The 27,254-nt window shown below is 45.0% G+C and overlaps 1 protein-coding gene across 5 annotated transcripts in view; it reads left to right on the top strand.

The window, feature by feature from the left end:
- Positions 1–27,254, top strand: part of LOC125447018 (serine/threonine-protein kinase BRSK2-like) — a 183,179-nt gene that overhangs the window by 58,444 nt on the left and 97,481 nt on the right. Inside the window, exon 1 of one of the 5 annotated variants that reach the window (XM_059640768.1) lies at positions 26,156–26,298. The exons of the other annotated variants lie outside the window; for them this stretch is intronic. The gene's annotated coding sequence lies outside the window, so the exon portion shown is untranslated. Of the gene's footprint in view, positions 1–26,155; positions 26,299–27,254 lie in introns of those variants that run through there. 5 annotated transcript variants of the gene reach the window in all.

A 27,254-nucleotide genomic window follows, 5' to 3' on the forward strand; every position in this document is an offset into this window, starting at 1 on the left:
GCTATGGAAGTGGATGATTAGCCGAGATCGCTGCTGAATGGCGGAGCAGGCTTGAAGGGCCAAATGGCCTACTCCCGCTCCCATTTTCCATGTTCCTGTATAACTGTAATCTTTGTAAATCTCTGCAGCCAGCTGCTTGGAGGAGATGCCGCAGTGTGAACATGCAGAACTGGAGTAGACTGGCGAGGGGCACTGAGTGAATCACTTTGCATGCCTTCAGCTGGTCGATGGAGGGATAAAGACGTGGACTTCTCCCAACACAAAGATATAAATAACAAAGGGCATGGCGTCGTGAAGATGACACATTGTCCTTTACTGTTTACTTTACTGTTCGATCTTTTCTCCCCCACAACACTGTCCTGTTCAGATTTTTCTCTCCGTAGCTCCCAACCTGCTGTTCTTGTTGAGCTTATTCTATCTATGCCTTGGTTTTGACCTCTCTCTTTACTCGTTAGCCATGCTTTAAAACGCTGGATCATTTTTGTTTCCCTCTCTCTTTTTGTTTCTAAATAACTCTGCCCTCTATCTGTCACCGTCACCGCACCCCCCCCCCCAACCAAGTGTGGACCATCCCCCTGACAGCTGCCAGGTCCCACTATCACTCCTCCTCACCATTATGTCCCCCTCTCTCACAGCCCTGTTCCCACCTTTGTAGCTGACGCCGACCATCTGGAGGTCCCAGGTGATTTCAGATTAACTCTGACACAAACACAAGCCTGAACCTGAGCTCAATCGATGGTTTCTAAATTGCGAATCCTTGTTTCTCTCTCTCCTCCTGGGTTTATTGGTGAAATCTGTCGACACATTGTTTCTTCCTTTTTAAGACGCCTGCGCCCCAGAACTGATATCCCTGTCCATTCCCAAATTTTCTTCACTCTGCTGTTTGGGGCCTGGGCTCGAAGCTCTGGAACCCCCTCCCTAAAGTTATCCGCTGGTCTCTCCTCTTTCTTGAAACACACTTTAAAAGCCGATGTCTTTGACTGAACTTTGGTGACCAAGGGGTTGAACGATTATCAGGGGATATGCAGGAATGAAGAATTAGAAACACAGAAAAATAGGGCTTAGGAATAGGCCATTTGGCCCTTTGAACTTGTTCTGCCATTCGATATGATCCTGACTGATCATCCAAATCAGTGACCTCTTTCTGGTTTCTCCCGCATACACTTTGATCCCTTTAGCTCTAAGAATCTCACTCCATGAAAACATTCAGCGTTTTGACCCCAACCACTTTCAGTGGCAGACAACTCCACGGGCACAGCACTGTCTTGGTGAAGAAATTTCTCATCTCAGTCCTAAATGGCCTGCCTTGTTTTCTTAGATTGTGACCCTGCTGTGGACGCTCTGGAACATCCTCCTACATTCACTGTGCCTAACCCTGTTGGAATTTTATAGGCCTCTATAAGATCTCCCCCCTCATTCTTCGAAATTCCCGTGAATATAGTCCTAGCCGAGCAGGAATGGAGTGGGATGGATGGAAATTTGTTGGAATGGATGGAAATGCGTTGCTAGAGAGAGAAATGGGTGGTGAAGGATGGGAATGGGTTTGGATGAATAGGTATGGGTAGGGATAGACAGAAATAGATTGGAATGGATGGAAGTATGCTTAGATGGACAGGAATGGGCTGGGGTAGGCAGTAGTACAGGAATGGGTTAGGATGGATAGGAAGGGTTGGTAGTACAGGAATAGGTTGGGTTGGATGGGAATAAGTTGGGATGGATGAGAATGGTTTAGGATGGATGAGAATGGGTTGATAGAGACAGGAATGGGTTGGGATAGATGGGAATGGATTGGGATGGAGACAGGAATGGGTTAGGATGGACAGGAAGGGCTGGTAGTACAGGAATAGGTTGGGATGGATGGGAATAGGTTGGGATGGGCTAGAATAGGGTTGAATTGTATTGGAATGAGATGAAGTGGTTGGAATGGACTGGATTCACTGGACCTGGAGTGGGAAGAAGTCTGCTTTAAGTTTAAATGCAGTTCCATTGTTGATTCCCGAAAATGTAGTTCTTTGCACCTTGACAGACCAGATGACAATACGCGATCACTGTGCATTCCTGCTGTAGAACTGACTGCTTTTTTCAACATCTGACAGCAGCCTGGGAATTCCCGTTTCTCTTGACAATCGTCACAGTCTCACCATCTCTTCATGGTACCTCACCCACTTCTAGGAGGCTGGGTTGACCAGGGCACTTACCCTCCATTTTGAAACTTACTGAACCAGGTCCATCTCCGTTTTGTAAATTTTCTTTTGTTAAATAAACTGGAAATTGTAGCCCGTTCAGAAGGCTGTTGCTTGCTTGGCTACATCAAATTAAAAGAATGTGTAATAAAGAGTTTCTATGGAACATGACATAGGATTTACAGGCTAGAAAGAGGTCACTTGGCCCTTCATTGTACTAGAACTAATTCTTTCACTCCACAGTGTAAGTATTACCAATCTGCCGCATGGTGTTTAGTACATATTCATATTCCAGTGTTAATTCCACTGTTTCCACCTATGTTTCCTTATCCCCATCTCAGCCTATCTCTTACTGAAACCCACTGCCAAGCCTTTATTAGCTCGAGATGCCACTGATAATGTACTCTGGGTTGGTCTCTTGTGTTCTATAAGGAGCAGAACTAAATAATTCAAGCCTACTCCTCCATTCAATGAGATCATGGCTGATCTGATAATCCTCTACTCCGCTTTTCCCTCAAACCCTCTATTCCTTGACTAATTAAAAATCTGCCTATCGCATCTTGGATTATATTTAATAATCCAGCTGGGGCTGCCATCTGAAGTAAATAATTCCACAGATTCACCACCCTGGGTGAGATGACATTCCTCCTTATCTCTGTCTTAAATGTATGGTCCCTTGATCTATGTCCTGTGCCCGTAAATCTCCCACAAGGGGGAAACAGCTGCTCTGCATCCACCCTGTCAAGCCCCCTGGGAACCTGTATATGTTTCAATAAGGTTGTCTCTCAAAGTTTTAGCAAAGATCTGTAGCTCAGTTTGTGGCTGAGGCTGTTGACCTGCTCACTGAGCTGGCTTGTTCTCGTTCAGAGGTTTTGTCACCATGCTAGGTGACATCATCAGCGGAGCCTCCGATGAAGCGATGTTATTCCACTCCGCTTGGAATTTATACTGTCCGGTCCTTTATGGTGGGTACTGTTACAGGAATTCCTAGAGGCATGGTTCTCCATCCGCAATGCAATCAACAAACGCATAGAATTGGACCCCATGTTCACCTTATCTATGCCCCTTTTGACTTTATAAATTTCCATAAGGTCAACTGCCTACGCTCCAGTGGAAAAGAGTCCCAACCTATCCCTATAACTCAAACCCTCCATTCCCAGCAACATCCTGGTAAATCTTCCCTGCACCCTCTCCAGCTCAGTAAAATCCTTCCTATAACATTGTAATATTTTCATATGCAATTGGAATACAGGAAGGTAGTAGGCCATTCAGCCCCTCAAGCTTGTTTCATCATTCAATGAGATCACGGCTGACCTATAGCCCAACTCCATTTACCTGCCCTTGGCCCATATCCCTCAATACTTTTTGTTTCGCAAAAATTTAGCGATCTCAGATTTAAAATTAACAGCTGACCCTGCGAACACTGTCACTTGTGGAAGGGAGCTCCAAACCTCTACCACCCTTTGTGCATAGAAGCGCTTCCAGACGGCTCTTCTGAATGGTCCGGCCCTAATTCTCAAACTACATCAGTCAGCTACAATAAACATCCGTTGGATCTTTTAATACTGTGGGGAATACTGCAAACAGCTTTGGTCCCTTTATCTGAGGAAAGATATAGTGGCATCAGAGGCAGGCCAGAGAAGGTTCAGTAGGGGACGGATGGGTTGTGTGATGAAGAGATGCTGAGCAGGTTGGGCCTGAAGTCATAGCACCTTAGAGAAATGAGAGACAACCTGGAGGTTGTTGACTTGCTGGCCAGGCTGGCTTGTTTTTCTTCAATTGCTTCGTCACCATGCTGGGTGGCATCATCAGTAGAGCCGCTGATGATCAAAGCTGGAAATGATACTATGCACCATAACAGACTGCCCAGTGTAAATTCCAAGTGGAGTAGAGTAACATCACTTCATCAGCGGCTCCACTGATGATGCCACCCAGCATGGTGACGAAGCAATTGAAGAAAAACAAGCCAGCCTGGCCAGCAAGTCAACAACCTCCAGGTTGTCTCTCATTTCTCTAAGGTGCTATGACTTCAGGCCCAACCTGCTCAGCATCTCTTCATCACACAACCCATCCGTCCCCTACTGAACCTTCTCTGGCCTGCCTCTGATGCCACTATATCTTTCCTCAGATAAAGGGACCAAAGCTGTTTGCAGTATTCCCCACAGTATTAAAAGATCCAACGGATGTTTATTGTAGCTGACTGATGTAGTTTGAGAATTAGGGCCGGACCATTCAGAAGAGCCGTCTGGAAGCGCTTCTATGCACAAAGGGTGGTAGAGGTTTGGAGCTCCCTTCCACAAGTGACAGTGTTCGCAGGGTCAGCTGTTAATTTTAAATCTGAGATCGCTAAATTTTTGCGAAACAAAAAGTATTGAGGGATATGGGCCAAGGGCAGGTAAATGGAGTTGGGCTATAGGTCAGCCGTGATCTCATTGAATGATGAAACAAGCTTGAGGGGCTGAATGGCCTACTACCTTCCTGTATTCCAATTGCATATGAAAATATTACAATGTTATAGGAAGGATTTTACTGAGCTGGAGAGGGTGCAGGGAAGATTTACCAGGATGTTGCTGGGAATGGAGGGTTTGAGTTATAGGGATAGGTTGGGACTCTTTTCCAGTGGAGCGTAGGCAGTTGACCTATTGGAAATTTATAAAGTCAAAAGGGGCATAGATAAGGTGAACATCAGGATCTTTTCCTTCTGGTGGGGGAGTTTGAAACTATGGGCATATTTCTAAGATGAGAGAAGAAAGAATTAAAAAAGACTCAAGGGCAACTTCTTTTACACAGAGAGTGGTGCGTGTGTGGAATGAACTCCCAGAAGGAGTGGTGGATGTGGGTACAGCGATAATGTTTAAAAGACATTTGGATAAGTACATGAATAGGAAAGGTCTAGAAGGATATGGGCCAAGTGCAGTCAGGTGGGACTAGTTTAGATTGGGATTATGGTCAGCATGGACTGGTTGGACTAAAGGGTCTGTTTCCGTGCTATATGCCTGTATGATTTACAGGCACAGAGTGTAGAGGTACAGGTCACTGTACAGTGCTGCCCATGGATTGCCTATCCTCCAGGCCTTCTCTAACCATTGAAGTGGTGGCATATGTAGTTATTGTTGTGTTAGTGTTGGTAGCATGCCCCCTGTGCTACATGTGGGCTTCTTTATGCAGTATTGTTATGGACCGACTAAATCCCGTCAAAATATTCAGAAGAAAGTCTAGACATTTTGATTTTAAAGGTAAATGTAAGGTATTGCATTCCAGATGCAAATTGATTGGTCAAACTATTGGATTAAAGTAAAACACACATTATTCATCCATTACAGTTAAACTACAACAAAAGAAAGAAGGAATTGGAATTAACTGAACTCTTTTGGAAAACAGAATGATAGGTACAGTAACTATTACTAATTAACTGTTCCAATGCAGTAACACTCCATAAACACAGCCTTGGCAAAAGGCAAATTGAGAAAACACAGTGTTTGAAACGCAGCTCCCATAGCAGGCCGAGAACCACCCCCCCAGCTTTTGGCTGTAACCAAGAGAGGGAAAGCAACATCTTTCATTTCTCCCAACACCAATAGCTGAAAGCTAAACTAAAGACCCTTGTTCTGTAGGGGTTTGATCACACCCATTTGGGCTGCTTCTATTGTTCCAACTTTCAAAAAAAACCTAAGGCCTCACAAGCTGTTAACTCTAGTGGTTCTGGTAGACTACTTGCTACTTCTGCCTTAAAACCTTTCATCAAAAAAACCAGGACAAAATATCCTCTTAAAGCCCCAGCATTGTCACAGTATATAGATGCATGTGCCGCATGCAGTCCAATCTCTGTAATTACATTAATCATTGCTAATACAGGACTACAAGTTGAAGTTATTCATCATCACAAGCTTCAGCTTTGTGTATCTTTTCAACAGTGTTTCAGCTCTGTCCTACCAAGCAATTGTTTCATTACGTTAATATGCAGATGTCTCTATATGTCTTGTCAGTGTGTTTAAGGATTGAATTGGTTATCTATATGTTGTGTGACCATTCCTTTCACACTCGTGTCTGCTACCACCTGGAAGACCAGGAGCAGCACACTCCCTGCAAGTTCCCTTCCAAACCACCCACCATCCTGACATGGAAGCCTATCAGCGGTTTCTTCAGTGTCATTGGGTCAAATTCCTGAAACTCCCCCTCTAATGGCACTGTGGGTGTACACACAGCAGGGGATCAAGGGGATGGATGACCACCCTAAGACCACCTCTGATGAAAGAATATTGAGTCTCATACAGGCTTCACAATTCCCTGCCTTCTCGCCTCCATCCCACCGAAAGAATAGGATCCCTGTTATATCCAGGGAGTGCTCCAAATTTAGATCATTTTTAGGAGCATTTAGAGTTACGGAGATTGAGCTATCGCAGAATTCAAAGCAACTATTAACGTTACAGTGAACTAGCATCAGACAGAGCCTTCAGCAGAGGAGGAGTAAAGTGGGAAGAAATGTTTAGCAAACCTGCGCTAATAGTGTCTCACATACACAGACAGTGACTAATTCCTGATTCTTTTCTTGATTTTATTATGCATGGGTAAACAAACCAAAACAGTATTAGGTAGAATGTAAGGCCCCAACTGTTTTATGTCAACGTTTAAGCTTCACTGTCTTACTTGACCGGCATAAATATCTCTTTCTTCCCCCCTCGTGGATCTATAAGAGTTTCTTCCTAAGTGCATCTACACTATTGACCTCAACTACTCCTTGTGATTGGGACTTGCACATGTAGAAAATGATTTTTTTTTCAACCACAATGATTGGCGCTTTAACATCTGCAGTTCGGCTTTCCTTGATGCTTACTGAGTGACCAAGAAGGACCACATCAGACTCTACTGTGCTGTCTGTCACAGTGGAACAGGGCTTCTCTCAGAAAAACAGCCTGTTGACGCTCCCTCGACCATTCAATAAGATCATGTTGTTCTGACTGTAACTTCAAATCCATATTGCTGCCCCCCACCCCGATGAGCTTCCAACCCCCATACTCATCAAGAATCTTGAGCGTTGCACTGGCGCCAGCTGAGAGATGGGGATTATGGGTGTGCTGGCTGAGTACATACAATTGTCCCTGAGAGCAAATAGGGAGCTCTGTGGGCCCGTCTATAAGAAAGGCTTGCTTGGTCAAGGAGCTACCTGCAATGCTGGAAAGCATTCAGCAGGTCTGGCAATGTGTTTGGAGAGAGAGAGCGAGAGAGAAACCCAAGCCGATGTTGTGGAGGTAAATCACCTCAAGCTGCCCTTAATTCAGATACTAAGTCGGAAATTTAGGGACATTTAAGCGACATTTGGATAGACACATAAATGATAGTAAAATGAAAGGTAGAGATAACAAGGTGTAGAGCTAGATGAACACAGCAGGCCAAGCAGCATCAGAGGAGCAGGAAGGCTGATGTTTTGGGCCTACACCCTTCTTCAGAAATCCAGGCCCGAAACATCAGACTTCCTACTCCTCAGATGCCACTTGGCCTGCTGTGTTCATCCAGCTGTACACCTTGTTATCTCAGATTCTCCAGCATCTGCAGTTCCGACTATCTCTGTAAAATGAAAGGTGTGCAGGTTAGTTTGATCTTAGAGTAGGATAATAGGTTGGCACCACATCATGGGCTGAAGAGTCTGTACTGTATTGTACTGTTCTATGTTCTAAATCTCGCAGCAAATCAAGTACTGAAACAATGATTTAAATTTTATTGCATATATCAACCTGCTAAGACCCCTCAAGTGAGCAAGTTAAGCCTCACGACTTAACTTGCCTATTATCTGATTAACAGTGAAATTTAGCTACAAATCCAACCAACTGGGTCTGCCTGTGGAAATGACCAGGGCTCAATCCTCAGACAGTGTTAGTCTTTGAAGTTCTGCTTCTGAATTGTTCTGGAGTTGGATTCTTGTACAGATTTTTGTCCTTCAGGTCCATGCATGATATTATTGATGATTCTTTAGATTCTTTCATCCAAATTGGCTATTCCGCTGAAACCATGAAGCCTGCAGCTTGCCTTCTTATCAGAAGCAGTTTCTCAGTTCCTTGTTACATTTGGCATTCGCTATCTGTTTGAAGACACAGCTTTCCTGTGATTAACTCCTTCAATTCTTCTGCAGGACAGTCTGTTGACCTCATGTCAATAAAACAGCTAGTTACCAAGTAGATATTAAAACAGTTTTATTCATGTAGTTTCAACTCCTTTTCCCAGGGTTAGCTAATTGCTTTCAGTTATCGTATAATTTTGTCCTTGTCCCTCAATAGTTAATTTCAGACAGAGATATTGCTGTTTCTTTCCATGTATAATACTTTATCTTTGTTGATTATTTCAGTCCATGCGCAATTATTAAAGTTTTGAATTATTTTCTTAAAGAATTCAATATGTTTCTGATGAAAAGTGGGACAAAGGGCAATGGGGAGCAGGTAGGAGCTTGGGGTTGAGACCAGGATAAGATCAACCATCATCATGTTAAATGGCAGAGCAGGACGAAGGGCAGAATGGCCTACTCCCTCTCCTAATTCCCATGTTGCTACAGTACCGATTTTTCTGCTATAATGCATGTTTTGTTAACTCAAATTGGCTGTAATGCAATTGATGAATAGTGAACACTGTTTGGATAACATGAATTTTCTACAGTACAGGTATAGCGATTTTCTATGAAAACTGAAAGAGCTGCGGATGCTGTAAATCAGGAACAAAAACAAAGTTGCTGGAAAAGCTCAGCAGGTCTGGCAGCATCTGTGAACAGTTCTGAGGAAGGGTCACCGGACCCAAAATGTTAACTCTGTTTTCTCCTTCGCAGATGCTGCCAGACCTGCTGAGCTTTCCCAGCAACTTTGTTTTTGTAGTTATTTTCTACAGCGATTTCCCTTTAACGCGATTTTCTTGAACACGAGGTTGTGCAAGAATGCAGCTGTTGTGTTATTGGAGAGATACCTATATCACAGTGTTTCAACTTTAAACACCTTTCATCAGTCCTGATGAAAATCAAACTCACTTGTTATCTATTTTACATATCTCGGAGCTGTGCAGACATTACAGTATTTTCTAACCGTATAACAGGTTCATTTCCAACAGTTTAAGTGTATCTGCAGTTACAAAAGGCCCACAGACGTATAATTACACAGCTTCTGTAGTGTGTTTTCTTAGCTCTGAGTACACACCCAATCTTAAATAATCAAACACCGTGAGAGTAGATCAGTTACCAGACCTTCATATTCACATGCTGAGTTTGTTGAACATGCAGACATCTAACTGAAAAAAAAATTGCCAATGATTATGATCAGAGCCGCAGGGACTCTGACTGAGCTGTAGGGTCACAGCGGATTGTGCGAGGCATGTTTCTCACAGAAAGCGTGGGGAGTGCCTGGAACACGCGGCCAGAGGAGTGGGTGGAAGCAGATAGTAGCAGCATTCAAGGAGCACCTAGACAAGTACACAAATAGGAAGGGAATAGAGAGAGACACAGATTCTGTAAGCGAAGACAGTTTTAGTATAGAAGGGCAAAATGGGATGGCACAAGCCTAGAGGGCCAAAGGGCCTGTTCCTGTGCTGTATTGTTCTTTGTTCTCCCTTGCTTAAAGAAAGGAGAGCAAACCTTGCATTGATATTGATGCTTTCACTTCCTCATGATATTCAAAGCTCTTCACAGTCAATTAAGTATCTTTGAACTGCAGCCACTTCTGTGATGTTAGGAAGCACGACAACTAATTGGGACATACCAAGCTTCCACGAGCAGCAACATGATGACAACAATATAAACTGTTTTAACCAGAACACAGAACAGTACAGCACTGGAACAGGCCCTTCGGCCCGCCGTGTCTGTACTGACCATGATGCCATTGTAACCTAATCACATCTGTCTGCACATGGCCCATATCCCTCTATTCCCTGCCTGTTCATGTGTCTGGCTAAATGCCTCTTAAACCTTGATAACATACCAGCTTCTACCACCTTCCCAGGCAGCATGTTCCAGGCACCTACCACCCTCTGTGTAAAAACAAAATCTCTCACACATCTTTAAACTTTACTTCTTTCACCATTGCATTTGACATTTCCACCCTGGGATATAGACTGTAACTATCTGCCCTATTCATGCTTCCTATAACTTTATACACTTCTATCAGGTTGCCCCTCAGCTTCGGAGGCTATATCGTGAACAGTCTAATTTTACCTAACCTCTCCTTATGGGCTAATTCACTCCAGTTTGGGGAATATCCTGGTAACCCTCTTTTGTACCTTCTTCAAAGCCTCCATATCCTTCCTATAGTGTGGTGACTGGAATTGGGGCCTAACTAAAGTTTTATACAGCTGCGACTTGACTTGCCAATTTTTATACTCAGTAGCCCAATTGTCAAAATCAAACATGTCATATGCCTTCTTTACCATCGTATCCACTTGTGTTGCCACTTTCAGGGAGCTAGGGACTTGAACCCCAGGATCCCTCTGTATACCAATGCTCCTAAGGGTCCTGCCTTTTACTGCATACTTCCCTCTTGCATTTGACCTGCCAAAATGCAACACCTCACACTTGTGTGGATTAAAATCCATCTGCCATTTCTCCGCCCAACTTTCCAACTGATCCAAATCCTGCAGTATGCTTTGACAACCTTCCTTGCTATCCACAACCCTACCAAATTTTGTATCATTTGCAAACTTATTAATCGGACCACCAACATTTTCATCCAAATCATTTATACATACTATAAACAACAGAGGCCCCAATACTGAGGCTTGGAGATCACCATTGGTCACAGACCTCTAATCAGAAAAACACCCATCCACTACTACCCTCTATGGCCAAGCCAATTTTATATCCACCTTGCCACCTCACCATGGATTCCATGCAATTTGATCTTCTGGACCAATCTACCATGAGGCACCTTGTCAAATGCTTTGGTAAAGCCCATGTGGACAACATCCTCTGCCTTACCTTCACCAATCATCGTCATCATTTCCTTAAAGAACTCAATTAAGCTTGTGATTCAAGAATTCCCCTGCATAAAGCCACACTGACTACACTAATATGTGCATTCCTCTCCAAATGTGAGTAAATCCTGTCTCTAAGAATCTACTCCAATAATTCATGACCATTGATATAAGGCTCACTGGGCAATAATTTCCAGGATCATCCCTTTTAAACAAAGGAACAACATTGGCTATTCTCCTGTCTTCTGAGACCTCACCTGTTTCTAAAGATGATACAAAGATCTCTGTGAAGACCCCAACAAACCCTCTCCTTGCCTTCCTCAGTATTCAGTATTGATGCCAACAGGCCCTGGACTTACATCTATCTTAATGTATCTCATGACACCCAACACTTCCTCCTCCTTAAAATCAACTTACCCCAGAATTTCACCATACCTGTCCCTAAACTTACCATCATTATGTCCTTCTCCTTTGGGAATACCAATGGAAAGTGCCCATTACGGACCTCACCCACTTCCTCTGGCTCCCTTCTTGCTTCTAATATATATATAAAATGCCTTGAGTTCTCCTTAATCCTGCTTGCCAAGAACATTTATAACTTGTCAAGGCCCCTCCTAATTTTTGGTTAAGTTCTTTCCTGTTTCCTTTATGTTCCTGATGGGTTTGTTTGATTTCAGTTTCCTAAACCTTGAATATTTTCTTTTGACTAAACTGTCAACTTCTGAGGGAGGGTCACCAGATCCGAAACGTTAACTCTGATTTTTCTCACTCACAGATGCTGCTGGAACTGCTGAGCTTTTCCAGAAACTTCTGTTTTTGTTCTTGATTTATAGCTTCGGCGGGTCTTTCGCTTTTTCTTTGTCAGCTTCTCTTGTCATTCAGGATTCCTGAATCTTGCCATCCTCATCGTTCATTCTCACAGAAACATGCTGGTCATGAATTCTGAACAACTGGCCTTTAAAAGACTCCCACATTTCAGATGTGCATTTACCCTCAAACAGCTGCTCGCAGTCTAATCTCTGCAGTTCCTGCCTAATGCTGCTGTAATTAGGAGTGCATGAATTAGGAGCAGGATTTAGTACGTTCACCTGAGGACCAGTCTTATCCTTATCCATCGCTACCTTTTAGTGATATTGTTTGAGAGATCAGTTTCCCTCGAATGCTGGGAAGAATTCATCCAATTTTCTTAAGAATAGCAGCCACAGAATCTTTTCAGCCACTTGAGAGGGCAGGTTTTATCTGAAAGAAGATACTTTAGACAGTGCAGCACTCCCACAGTGAGCTGGGAGTATGCAAGGGGGTCTTGAATCTTTAGACTTGAATGCATGCCATGGTAACTGGTTGGCAATGAAGAGTGCCGGTGCTGGCTGTGACTTTAATGCCATCCTCTGCATGGTGCCTTGGTCATCACTGGTGTACCGACGAACCATTTCAGCCCGTGAAGATAGTGTTTTAACAGTCCATAAAAATTTAATGAATCTTAGCATTGAAACTCATTTCAGCATTAGTCAGCCAGCCATTGGTTTGACATTAAAATTTGCACGGCATCAATAAAAAATCCACTAATCAGCTTTCCAATGGATCCCTCACCATTTTCCATCAGCCACAGTCTGGTTATGCCCGTGTCCTGTTCTCATGTGTGCCTGCCTCTTGGAAGGACCATGAGCCCTGTGCTTTGCATGGGGTCACCTCCTGACTCTGCCCACCCTGCCATGAAGTCAGCTTTGCACTGCCTGCCCGTTAATATTTCTGACCATTAATTTTTTTTTTAAAAGTCTTTTGTAGAATGTTGACATTGCGGGTGAGGTCAGCATTTCTTGCCCGTCTCTAGTTGCCCTTGAGGAGGTGGGGGTGAGCTGCCTTCTTGAATTGCTGCAGTCCTCCTGCCGTGGGGTTAACCCACAATGCCCTTAGGGAGGGAATTCCAGGATTTTGACCCAGCGATGATGAAGGAATGGCAATATATTTCCAAGTTGGGATGGTGAATGGCTTGGAGGGGAACTTGCAAGTGATGATGTTCCCACGTACCTGCTGCCCTTGGTCTCCTAGATGGTGGAGGCTGCAGTTTTTGAAGCTGCTGTGTAAGAACCCATGGTCAATTACTGCAGTGCGGTGCTTCAGTGCTGGACGGAGTGAATATTGAAAGTGATGCATATGGTGCCAATCAGGTGGGTTGCTTGATTTGTCCTGGATGGTGTTGAGCTTCTTGAGTGTTGTTGGGGCTGCCCCCATCCAGCAAGGAGCCAATATTCCATCATACTCCTGACTTGCGCCTTGTAGATGGTGGTTATCCCATTATTCCATGCGCAATGATCGGCGTGCCAGTGTGGATTACAACACTACTGTCTGGTTCTGGAAGTTGTTGCTGTGCACAGACCTCAGAGGCCCCGGTGGAATAGAGAAGGAACACTGATGTTGATAGCAGGGAAATCAGTGATAGTGATGCCATTGAATGTCAAAGGGAGATGGTTTGGATTCTGTGTAGCTGGATGTGGTCATTGTCTGGCACCTGTGTGGTATGAATGTTATCTGCCAATTATCAGCTCATGCCCAATTGTTATAAATTATTAGAGAAAGGATGCAAATTTAGAATCAAAAACATGGGGATTACTGACACTTGGACATTATGTTGGTGTACTTAGATGGTGGCCATTCCTGAATGGACAATCTTCACTTGAAAAGATTGTGGTTCCAGAACCTTCCTTGACTCTGCCTGAGCTCATGAACTGCTGGACACTTAACTTCCTGCTTTTGCTACCTGTATATTTGATGATTCCGATGCTCTCTTGACTGACTTTGCATCCTCTTAAAAACTCACCCAAAACTCTGCTGGTCACCTGTCCTACCCCACACTACTTCCTACTGACCGATCGTTATCTGTGCTCTCGTGTATTGGTTCCTGCTCTGACAATGTCTCTGTTTTAAAACTCACACCCCTGTTTCCAAATCCATCTAGGACCTCATCCCACCTTATCCCTGTCATCTCCTTTAATCCACAACCCTCTGGGATCTCTGTACTCTTTTAGTTCTGGCCTTCTGAGTGTCCCCAGTTTGATTCGCGTCATCATTGACAGCTGTGCCATCAGCTGCCTGGGCCCCAAACTCTGGAATTCTTTCCTTAACCCTCTCCGCCTCCCTCATTCTTTAAGATCTCCTTTAAACTTTACATTGACCAAACCTTTAGCCGCCAGTCTTAATGACTCACTCTGCGGCTTAGTGTCAAATGGATAACAGTCCACAATAATCCTCAACACCATTGTCCCACAAGCTGCATTCTCAGCTCCTTACCATACTCGGTGTGCACACACATGACTGTGTGGCCAAATTCAGCTCTAACTCCGTTTACAAATTGCTGATGAACACCACCGTAGTGGGTTGGATCTCAAACAATGAGACAGATGACAGGAAAGAGATGGAGAGCTTAATGGCTTAGTGTAAAGACAAAAACTTCTCCCTCAACGTCAGTGAAATGAAGGAGTTGTCATTGACTTCAGGAAGCAGAGAGGAGGACATGACGCTCTCTGCAGCAACGGCGCTAAGGTGGAGATGGTCGAGAGTGTCAAATTCCTGGAATAGATGATCACCAACAATCTGTCCTGGTCCATCCACATTAACACAATGGTCAAGAAGACACACCAACTCCTCTGCTTCCTCAGAAAGCTAAGGAAATTTGGCATATCCACAATGATCCTTACCGATTTTTTTATAGATACATCACAGCTTGGCATGGCAACTGCTCTGCCCAAGACCAAAAGAAACTACAGAGAGTCATGATCTCTGTGTAGAGAGTAGAGAACTCTCATGAGAGTGAAGACCAGTCCATTGCCTCCCATCCGTGGACTCCATCCATGCTGTCCTGGGAAAGCAGCCAACATCATCAAAGACCCCTCCCATCCCTTTTATAGTCTCTTCCACCCTCTTCTATCGGGCAGAAGAGACAAAAGTTTGAAAAAACATATCACCAGATTTAAGAATAGCTTCTTCCCTGCAGTTATCAGACTTTTGAGTGGACCTGTCCTATATTAGAGTTGATCTTTCTCTACACTTTCTCTGTGGCTATAACACTATAATCTGCATTATGTTCTATTACCCTGATGTATGTATGTAAGGTATGATTTGTCTGGATAGTATGCAAAACAATACTTTTCACTGTATCTCAGTACATGTGACAATAATAAATCAAATCAAATCTATGTTAGAGACACTAGGTACTTTTGAGTTGGGATATTCTTGTTAGCGTCATTACCTCTGGGTCAGAAGCTTTGGTTTCAAATCCCACCTCAGGACCTGACAGCCAAGGAATCTGCAGTTGATGAAGAATCTGTAAATTGTTCTGATGCAGGTGGTGAGTCCAGGAGAGTTTCCTGCTCAGTCAGAACCATGTGGTAGCTGCAACACAACAGCCTCCCCATTAAAGTCTCCATGGGCAGGCATTAGTCATAAGCAAGCATCATCATGGATCAAAGAGACTACCTGAGGGAGAGATCATTTCAAGGGAAGGGAGGTGATGGCCTAGTGATATTGTCACTGGATTGTTAATACAGAGACCCAGATAATGTTTGGAGATCTGGGCTTAAATCCTGCCACAGCAGAGGATGGAATTTGAATTGAATTAAAACCTTGAATTCAGAGTCTGGTAATCATTGTCTGACAACCCATTTGCTTCTTTCTTTCGGCAAGGAAACTAGCACCTTTACCTGGTCAGGTTTACATGTGACTTCAGACCCACAGCAATGTGGTTGACTCCTGGCTGCCCTCTGGGTAATAAATGCTGTCCTAGCCAGCGACACCCACATCCTGTGAACAAATTTAAAAGACTTGTTATTGTTGAGGGATTCCCTCATCCACCCTCTTCTGTGCTAATCACAAATCTGTCACATTGCTTTGGAGACATAATGACCAGGCTGGCAATCTGCACAGTGCAGGAACAAGTCGATGGCCCTGTCATCGACCTTAGTGCTTTGATAAGAATCCAGACAGTCTAGCAGTCTTTGGGTAACTGAGTGCAGAAACAAACTACCTGTGGCCTGACCTCAGTCACCTTTCAACCTTGACCTCGTTATCCACTTAGATTTGCTGCAAGTGCGAGAGTAATGAAAAGGCACTAACTCATGGGCTGTGACTGATATTAGAAGGATGAGCTAGGTCACTGTCCAAGTAACATGTTTTTGAAGATAGTATTCCAATTCTCCACTCACATCCCTGGACTCATCGTCTTTTTGACTATTGAACATTCCCTTCCCTTCATCTTCATTCCATCACTGTGTCTTTAGCCTCCTAGATTCTTGTGTCCAACTTTTTCTTCCTGAATTCCTTTTCCCTTCTCCCCTCTAAAATCCTCTAAATTTTTTTCTTCCCATCCTATTTACTTCCCATTGTACAAATTTGGTCGCTCCTCCCAAGAAAAAATTCTTTTATTGTTATCCGGTTCCTTTCATTCCATCCTCATTCCTGCCATTCTTTCCCCTCCTCCACCCAAAAGCTGAAATACAGTGTGTTTGTATATTCCCATATCTGGCTTCATTGTTTCTTTGAAACAGAATAGTCTGAAGATGAGCCTTTCATCTCAACATGAAAAACAGATTTGAGTGACTAATTTCGGTCATTTTGATGATATGTACATTTCAATTTAGACTGGGAGATAGTAAGAACTGTCGATGCAGGGGTCAGAGATAACACAGTGTGGAGTTGGAGGAACACAGCAGGCCAGGCAGCATCAGAGGAGCAGGATGGGTCCCGACCCAAAACATCAACTTTCTTGCTTCTCTGATGCTGCCTGGCCTGCTGTGTTCCTCCAGCTCCACACTGTTATCTCACTTTAGACTGGGTCTTGGTTATCGATGATTTCTTGGAGGTGAATTCAACCTGGTCAGGTGATCTCAACATGTCAATGCTTTTCCTTTTTATGAACAGTTTTAGTCCAAGAACAGTCCCACGTATTGAATTTGGATAATGCTGGTCAAAATTTGATTGTCCAGCTTTACAACAATCATAACTGCATATAAAATATTAGAATATGATGTTTTACAGGTATGGAAATCTTCAATGTGAAATGCAACATATCCTCCTGTTGTATCCAAGCCTCTAAGGCTATAAAGTTTAATTGCCTTAAATGAACACAGCATGATTTGGTATGCAGACCACTTAAAATGCTGCAGATGTTGTGTCTCCAGTGCATGCTGTTTCTATCTGCGTTCTTTCTGATTACCACACTTATTTCTTGAGATGGTTATTACCATGAGTAAAATAGATTAGAATACTGAATGATTTTGGTGAGAAATGCCTGTATGAGTATCTCTTTAAAACTATCTATTCCGATCTGAAATAGCCACTTAGAGAATTGGCATTTTTCTGAAAACTCAGGAATGTTATCAGCTAGAGTGTGATGGGGAAAGCGAAACAGGAAGAAAATGTAACTCTTAATCGTACACATTTGAGGACTCTGGGATTATACTTATTGGAGTTTAGATGGATGAGGGGGGATCTAATTGAAACTTACAGAATACTGAATGGCCTAGACAAAATGGATGTTGGGAAGATGCTCCCATTGGTAGGAGAGACTAGGACCCGAAGGCACAGCCTTACAGTAAAGGGAAGATCTTTTAGAACAGAGATAAGGAGAAACTTCTCCAGCCAGAGAGTGGTGAATCTATGGAATTCACTGCCATAGAAAGCTGTGGAGGCCAGGTCATTGATACATTTAAGACTGGGCTGGCTAGGTTCTTGATTATCAAGGGAATCAAGGGCTAAGGGTAGAAAGCAGGAGAATGGGGTTTGGGAACTTATCAGCCATAATTAAATGACAGAGCAGACTTGATGGGCTGAATGGCCTAATTTCTGCTCCTGTGTCTTATGATCTTACATGCTATGCAAGGGCATTTACTCATAATAGTCCACCCCATCTGGCGCATTGTTTACGCACAGGATGTAGCTGTTGCTGACCGGGCCAACATTTAGTCCCCATTCCTAACTGCCCTCAAGAACGTCCTGGTGATCTGCCATCTTGAGCCGCTGCTGTACATTTGGTGTAGGGACACCCAGAGTGCTGTTTGGATGAGAGTTCCAAGACTTTGACCCAGCAACACTGAAGGAACAGAGTTATACTTAAGTCAGGACTGTGAGTGGCTTGGAGGGGACCATGCGGGGAGTGCTGTTCCCATTTAGTAGGAGTTCGACGTCATGTTGTGGCGGTACAGGACATTGGTTAGGCCACTTTTGGAATACTGTGTTCAGTTCTGGTCTCCCTGCTCCCGGAAAAATGTTGTTAAACTTGAAAGTCTGTAGAAAAGATTCACAAGGATGTTGCCAGGGTTGGAGGATTTGAGCTATAAGGAGAAGCTGAATAGGCTAGGGCTATTTTCCCTGAAATGTCAGAAGCTGACGGGTGACCTGATGGAGATTTATAAAATGAGTGGCATATATAGGGTGATTAGCCTTTTTACCAGGATAGGGGAGTCCAAAACTAGAGGGCATAGGTTTAAGGTGAGAAGGAAAGATTTAAAAGGGGCCTAAGGGGCAACATTTCACGGAGAGGGTGGTGTGTGTATGGAACAAGCTGCCAGAGGAAGTGGAGGAGCCTAGTACAATTAACATTTAAAAGGCATCTGGATGGGTATGTGAATAGGAAGGGATATGGGCCATACACTGGGAAATGAGATTAGATTAATTTAGGATATCTGGTCGGCATGGGTGAGTTGGACAGAAGGGTCAGTTTCCATGCTGTATGACTCTGTGCCTCCAAGACTGTATCTGCTACCCTTGTCGTTTTAGATGGTAGAGGTCATAGGGTTGGAAGGTGCTGTCTAAGGAGCCTTGTTGCAGTGCATCTTATGGATGGTACACACTGCTGCTATTCTATGGCGATGATGGAGGGCAGTGAATACTGTGGGTGGTGGATGGTGTGCCAGTCAAGCGGGCTACTTTCTCTTGGATGCTGTCGAACTTCTTGAGTGTTGTTGGAACTGTGTCCATCCAGGCAAGTGGGGAGTATTCCGTCACACTCCTGACTTGTGCCCGGTAGATGGTGGACAGGCTTTGGGGAGTCGGGAGCTGAACTATTTGCCACAGTATTCCTAGCCTCTGACCTGCTCTTGTAGCTGCAATCGTGATATGGCTGGCCCAGCGTAGTTTCTCTTTTTCCTATTCTTTCATGAGATTGTTTTTCTTTAATTCTTTCATGGAGGTCACTGACAAGATCCACAATTATTGCCTAGTCCCTAGTTACCTTTGAGAACATTGTGGTGCGCTGCCTTCTTCAAAAAGTCATTCCATTTGATGGAGGCTTAAGTACCAGGGAGGCAAAGGCCCGAGTGGTATTATTGCTACTAATGGACGACTAATCCAGAAACTCAACTAATATTCTGGGAAGCTGGGCTCCATTCCTGCCATGGTAGAATTTGAATTCAGTTGAGAATCTGGAATTAAGGGTCTAATGATGACCATGTTGGGGAAAAACCCACCTGGTTCACTATTTTAAGGATTTACTCATAGGATGTGGACGTTACTGGCTGTGCCAGCAGCTGTTTTCCGCTCCTAATTGCCCCCTAGGGCAGTTAAGAGTCAGCCACATTGTTCTGGGTCTGGAGTCATGTAATTGAAACCAGTTAAGGATGGCAGATTTCCTTCCCAGAAGGATATTAGTGGAGCAGATGAGTTTTTCCCGACAATGTCTTCATGGTCATCGGATCCTTAACTCCAAATTCTTTATTGACTTCAAATTCCACGAGCTGCCAAGGTGAGATTTGAACCCAGGCTCCCAGAACAATCCCCATCAGAGAAGGAAAGGTGCTGTCCTTACCCTGTCTGGCCTACAATTGACTCCAGACCCACAACAGAGTGGTTGACTCTTAACCGCGCTATTGTCAATAAATGCTGGCTTAGCCAGAGATGTCTAGACCCTGTGAGTGGGTTTGTAAAATGAAACCCTGGTATTTATTCTTTTTTGATGTTTCTGTATCTATTTGGCACAGAGTCATAAAGTCGTAGAATTATACAGCATGGAAACAAACCCTTCAATCCACACAAACCAGGTTTTCCAAACTAAACTAGTCCCACTTGCCTGCGTTTGGCCCATATCCCCCTGAACCTTTCCTATTCCCGTACGTTACCAAATGTCTTGTAAATGTTGTAACTGTGCCTGCATCTGCCACCTCCTCTGGCAGTTTGTTCCACACACGAACCACCCTCTGTGTGAAAACGTTGCCCCTCAGGTATCTTTTAAATCTTTCTCATCTCACGTTAAAAAATTTGCCGTGTGGTTTTGAACTTGCTCATCCTAAGGAAAACACTTTTGCTATTCATCTTATCTATGTCCCATTTGACTTTATAAATTCCCACAAGGTCAACCTCCTACGCCGCAGTGAAAAATGTCCCAGCCCATCCAGCCTTTCTTTATAAATCAAAACCATCCATTCCCGGCAGCATCCCGTCTCTGTGACTGCCACTACTCCAAAAGGCATTGACAAGTTGGTGGTGATCCCCACGATGGACATGGTGAGGGATTCAGTTTCAGTTGTGATTCACTATCAAGGGATGATGGTTTGATTCTCTCTTGTTGGAGGTGAATGTTGCCTGGCACACTTGTGTGGCATGATAATTATTTGCCTGTTTTTTAAATTTTTTAAGATATTTTTAATCAACCTGGTCAGATGTTAGACCCACCTCTAGAGTAGGGGGGACTTGAACCTGGGCCTACCTGGCTTGGAGGTAGGGACTTTACCACTGCACCACAAGAAAGAACACATGTAGGTACACGCACACACACACACACATACACACACAGAGACACACACACACACACACACACACACACACACACAGACACATGCACACACACACACAGACACATGCACACACACACACAGACACATGCACACGTGCACACACAGAGCCTTAGGGAATACTATTTGAATCTAATGAACAAAGCATCAGTAATCTGCTTCATCCATTTCAACCCTGCTGATCGACTGCTGTGACTGTTAATAGTTTTGACAGAATACACCAGGGAAAGGGACAGATCAAGGGAAGAGACCAACACTCTTCAGGACATTAGAAAATGAAGTTAGAAGGAAATTGGCTTCATTTGCTTTGGAAAAGGCTGGATTTTGAGGCAGTGAAGCTGAATGCTCCACGATTATGACAGGTGATTGATCCAGGCAAAATATTCACTGCGGTATCGAGTTCACCTCCCAGGAGAAATATTCCCACCCAAATAAAGAGTAGAACGTGTAACCTGACAAAGACCTCAGGATGCAATAGATCTGTTTCTGCACAGGACAGGGCTTCAGAAACACACCGCTAAAGCAGGACTGATCTATTGCAAAAAAAGGGGGAAGCTTTTTAGGGGCCTGCATTTAACAAAGGAAGAAACTATTGTTGCAGAACATCATACCTGGTATATGTTTCAGCAGCATGTTAAGTCCTAATGATCGGAATAATCAGTTAATTAACTAAGTAAATGATAAAATAATCAATCGATTTCCCCACCCGAAAAGAATCTCTTGACTTCGCACTGTTGGTGATTGTTTCTGCATGTACAGCTCTGTCTGTATTAACAGTGGCTGATGAGATTAGAAACCTTTTAGATGAACAAACAAATGCTCGCTTGTTGCCAGCAATTTGTCAGATTCATTAGCCTAGTGTCCCCTGTGAATTTAATTAAAATATTGATAAAGACCTGCCTAATTTTTCCTGATCCAGGCTCACCATTTTGAACTGTGACTCTGCTGTGTGTGTTTTTATGTCTTGTAGCTGCTTCTGCCTGGGAGGTAACAAATGGTGTTGCGCTCGGCAGCAGCTAGTTTAGCTGAATTATTTTGTTCTGGGGTTGTGGGGAGGAACGAGGTGCCTGGTAGCGTCCCTGCCCCCGAATTAGGAACTCCAGGAGTTGACAGCATTTGTAACATGGCCAAACAGATTGCGTAGGAACTTGTAAATCCCTCCAAACACACTGGCAGGTGGGAAGGATAGGGGGGGAGATTCTTGGTCAGCTGTGGAATGGAGGGAACATTATAGGGTCTTCAGTAGCGGGAGGCTACATCCAAGGTAAAACGGCTACATTGCCAAAGCAACCCAGAAGGGGTGCAGTTGGCTGGGTGGTCTGGATGGTTGGTCAGGATCAGAACGGTGTCCCCAGCACAGGGTACAATCCCTGTCTCCACTGAGAATGGATTTGGTACATTCCTCCTTTGGTTGGGATTGTGTCCTGAGGGCCTATTTGGACAAGAGATTTGATGAAGATATGGGCAACATTGGCATGACCATATCCATTGCCCCATGGCTATTTACTCTGTACCTGTTGCAGCACTGAAAGGGCCATTCGCTCCATCATGTCAGTACTGGAGCTTTATAAAGTTGAATCCAAAGAGTCCCACTTCCCTGTACTTTCCACAGTAATTTCTTCTGTCCCAAGCATTTCTTCAATTCTCTTCCAAAAGTCATTCTTGAATCCATTTTCACAGCCTTTCAGATAACAACACAAACTGCTACATTTAAAAAGAAGATTGATAACAACCAAAACAGAATCCCCCTCGTCCCCACATACCACCCCACCAACCTCCGGATCCAACGCATCATCCTCGGACACTTCCGCCATCTGCAATCCGACCCCACCACCAAAGACATTTTTCCCTCCCACCCTTGTCTGCTTTCCGGAGGGATCACTCTCTCCGTGACTCCCTTGTCCGCTCCACACTCCCCTCCAGCCCCACCTCACCTGGCACTTTCCCCTGTAACCGCAGGAAGTGCTACACCTGCCCCTACACCTCCCCCATCACCCTCTATCCCAGGCCCCAAGAAAACCTTCCACATCAATCAGAGGTTCACCTGCACATCTGCTAATGTGGTATACTGCATCCACTGTTCCTGTTGTGGCCTCCTCTACATCAGGGAGACCAAGCGGAGGCTTGGGCACTGCTTTGCAGAACACCTACGCTCAGTTCACACTAAACAACTGCACCTCCCAGTCATGAACCATTTCAAATCCCCCTCCCATTCCGCAGACAACATGTCCATTCTGGGCCTCAATGATGCCCCCCGAAGGTTGCAGGAACAGCAACTCATATTCCGCTTGGGAACCCTGCAGCCCAATGGTATCAATGTGGACTTAACAAGCTTCAAAATATCCCCTCCCCCAATTGCATCCCAAAACCAGTTCAGCTCATCTCTGCCTCCCTAACCTGTCCTTCCACCCACCTATTACCTCCTCCCACCTTAAACCCCACCCCCATTTCCTACCTAGTAACTTCATCCTGTCCCCTCGACCTGTCTGTCCTCCCTGGACTGACCTATCCCCTCCCTAACTCCCCACTTCCACTCACCTTTACTGGCTCCATCCCCGCCTCTTTGACCGGTCTGTCTCCTCTCAGTATTTGCTCCTTTATCCATCTTCGATCTGCTTCCCCCTCTCTCCCTATTTATTTCAGATCCCCCTTCCCCTCCCCCATTTCTGAAGAAGGGTCTAGGCCCGAAACATCAGCCTTCCTGCCCCTCTGATGCTGCTTGGCCTGCTGTGTTCATCCAGCTCCACACCTTGTTATCTCACCTTCCCAGTGGTTTATTTGCTGATTTGATTTTTTTGTGCAATTCTCCTCTGACTTTCCGCCATTGGAAAGAGTTTTAGGCACTTCAAGACACACTGAATTCTACATTCTGACTATTCCTTACACTCAGAAATTTATCCCAAATCATTTAGCAGCAGGCTAAAAGAAATTATTCATGCACAGCAATCTCTTCAAAATTGTTTAGACTTTGATCTGGTCTCATTTTGTCCTTCCAGTGAGCCCTCAGGCACCTCAAAGATTCTTGTTCCTGTGTCATATCTCCACGGCTTTTGCTATCTTTCTGAGCTGAGCTTCCAAAACTGCACAATGCTCTGAGAACAAAATGAGTACCCTGCTTTAGGGACCTACTGCTCTGGAAACCAGTGTGAGGGCAGAAAGATTTAAAAGGGAGCTAAGGGGTAACTTTTTCATAGGATGGTGCATGTATGGAATGATCTGCCAGAGGAAGTGGTGGAGGATGGTACAATTACAACTTTTAAAAGGTATCTGGATGGGTACATGAATAGGAAGGGTTTAGAGGGACATGGGCCAAATGCTGGCAGATGGGACTAGGTCAGACTGGGATATCTGGTCAGCATGGATGAGTTGGACCGATGGGTCTGTTTCCATGCTGTATGACTCCTTAAAAAAAAAGCTTTACAATTCAGGTTCATTGAATCCCTACAGTGTGGAGACAGGCCATTTGGCCTAACAAGCTTCCCACCCAGACCCATTCCTCTATAAACCCGGCTGATCTGCACATCCCTGAAAACTATTGGCAATTTAGCATGGCCAGTCCACCTCGCCATATCTTTGGACTGTGGGAGGAAACCTACACAGACTGTTGCCTAAGGGTGCGATCGAACCCAGGCCCCTGGTGCTGTGAGGCAGTTTTGCTAACCACTGAGCCCCCGTGCCACCCTTAAAAGGAAGGTGGGAACTCCTTTGAGCCCGAAGGTTGATATCGCTTCATGTGATATTTGCTAATTGCAAACCCTGAAATCGCTGCTGGAGGGATGGATGGAGAAATGGCTTCGCTGTGGGCACATTTCTCCTGAAGGCACTTGTCTCTTTTATCCTAAATGGTGAAATTGCTTGATGATGACGAGCTCTCCATTTGGATCCATTCAAAGTACTGTTTTGATTTGTATTGGGATCCCGCTTGACATCTCCAAGCATGGCTTTCGGATTGTACTTACATCTGTTTGGACATCCTGTGGTGTGGGGTTTCCTTTGCTCAGCTGGCTGAAGTGACGTGACACCACCACATAACTTCATTATTGGTGCTAACAAAATAATCCCCCCCACCTCGGTCACTGCGAGACAGATGTCCACTGATCTGTCTGCAAATGTCTTCAGGCCGCCTTCTGATTGGACACGATCACATTGTGCAGAATGGGGATTAAAGTGATCGGCCTCTTGGTTTGTCGGCCTCATTCTCCCTGAGACATATGTGTTGGTGATGCTAGACTCGATCAAGCTGTTGATGTTCCTTGCTGACCCTGTGTGGAACTACTATCAGACTCTCTCCCTCTCTCTCTCTTCCCCCCCAGCTAAAGTCTCAGATCCACTCCATGCCTCAGTCTCATCCTCACCCCCCACCACTCTCAAGCTCCTTCCCCCCACAGTCTCATGGGCCCCTCCTGTCACAGTCTCAGACCCACTCTCCCCCACCAGTCTCAGACCTAGCCTCCATTTCCATCTCAGATCCACTCTACCCCTCCTGTATAGTCTCAGATCCATTCTGCTGCCCCCCCCCTGCATTCCACCCCAGTCTCAGAGCACACCTCCTCCCCACTGAGTATTGTACATATTTTCTTCCTGTGATATCAAATCCAGATGATATCCCTGGTTATTGCTGGTGGAGACAGAGCTGGAGGAGCATTGAACCTGGAATTAAGCTCCAATTGAGCTGCAAGGCTGCATTCTGTGTGTGTGTGTGTGTGTGTGTGTGTGTGTGTGTGTGTCTCTGTCTGTCTGGGATGGGGGTGCAGGGATTTTAAATCCCGAAGAGCGAGGTGGGGGTGCCTGTTTGAAGTGTGTTGTATAGCTTGTCAAGTTCAGGCAGGATATTACTGATTGATCCTCACAGGCTGCCTGATGCCTAACCTGAGCAGGGTCAGCCTGAGAGAGCTGCTGTCACCTTGTTCCCTTCAGTTCTCTGCATTCAGCAGCAGTCTGCAGCTTGCTCCTGATGACAAGATAAATTAGGTGACTCTGCCTGGCAGCAGCTGTGTTTATGGGAGTGCGAGGAGGCAGCGAATTTAATGATTATTTGTTTAGGGGGCCTTCCCAATGCTGCCATTTAACTTCCCATTAGTGGAAGCAAGTGCAGACTTGCAATATTTTCTTGCATCACTTATTTTAAGGCGTGCATTTCGAATAAATTCTCCCCTCCCCCTGCCTCCCCTCAGTGTGTGGTGATCAGGTGGGTTCTGACACTGCATAACCTGAGATCAGCTGATGATCAGTGACACGCTGCTGGCTCGACTTGGGGGAGTATGAGCTTGGGGATTCCCGTCCAGAACAGCCCCCCTCCCCCAGCGATTCTTCTGTGTGTTTGGCTATGCCTTGGTTCTGTCTGCTGTGGGTGGGGCTGACGTTTGCTGCCCATCCCTAATTGCCCTTCCAGAGAGCAGGTGAGAGTGATCCACATTTGCTGTGGGTTTGGGGTATTTGTGTAGATAATAAAATGTGAGGCTGGATGAACACAGCAGGCCAAGCAGCATCTCAGGAGCACAAAAGCTGACGTTTCGGGCCTAGACCCTTCATCAGAGAGGGGGATGGGGTGAGGGTTCTGGAATAAATAGGGAGAGAGGGGGAGGCGGACCGAAGATGGAGAGTAAAGAAGTATTTGGGGTATTTGTGTCTCTGCTTGAAGACCACAGTGCCGACAGGGCAGCAATCCCTTGGCAGTGCAGTGAAAGATCAGTCCCGTTTTTTATAATTGTGTGTTCTCATTCCCCTGGAGGGGCCGCTCTCAAACTCAGAGGCAGCTGGTGTTTTTCATTGCAGTAACCTAGGGTGTGGGGGTAAGGGTTACATGGCAGGGGTCGGGCGCAGGGTGAGCAAGTAAAGCGCCAGTGACACTCCTGAGATGCTGCTTGGCCTGCTGTGTTCATCCAGCCTCACATTTTATTATCTCAGTCTTTAGCTCCTGTTTGGCATCCCGTCGAGAGCGCGCAACGGCGGGTCGGTGTCTCGACGGCAATGCCTCTTGTAGCCAAATAGCTAGCCAGGTTAGAGTCCTGCGACGCAGGTATGGTTGGCAGCTCAGCTAAACCCAGCATTGGTCTCCAGTCTGTTCAGAAAGCGAACATTCCAGTTGGGTTGAAAGAAAGGGGTTTATAGAACGAGAGGAGAGGGGCCCCCACCTCCCGGGCAGTTTCCTAACCTTTAGTTGTTTGACGAGAATCAATAGAATCCCTACCGTGTGGAAGCAGTCAAGTGCACACTGACCCTCCAAAGAGTATCCCACTCAAAGTCATCCCTATAACCCTGCGTTTCCTGTGTCTAAGCCACTTACCCTACATGCTATGGGTAATGTAGCTTGTCCTGCCCACCCACACCTGCACATCTGTGGGAGGAAACTGAC

This window comes from Stegostoma tigrinum, chromosome 38 (genome assembly GCF_030684315.1).
Source record: "Stegostoma tigrinum isolate sSteTig4 chromosome 38, sSteTig4.hap1, whole genome shotgun sequence".
Taxonomy (NCBI): domain Eukaryota; kingdom Metazoa; phylum Chordata; class Chondrichthyes; order Orectolobiformes; family Stegostomatidae; genus Stegostoma; species Stegostoma tigrinum.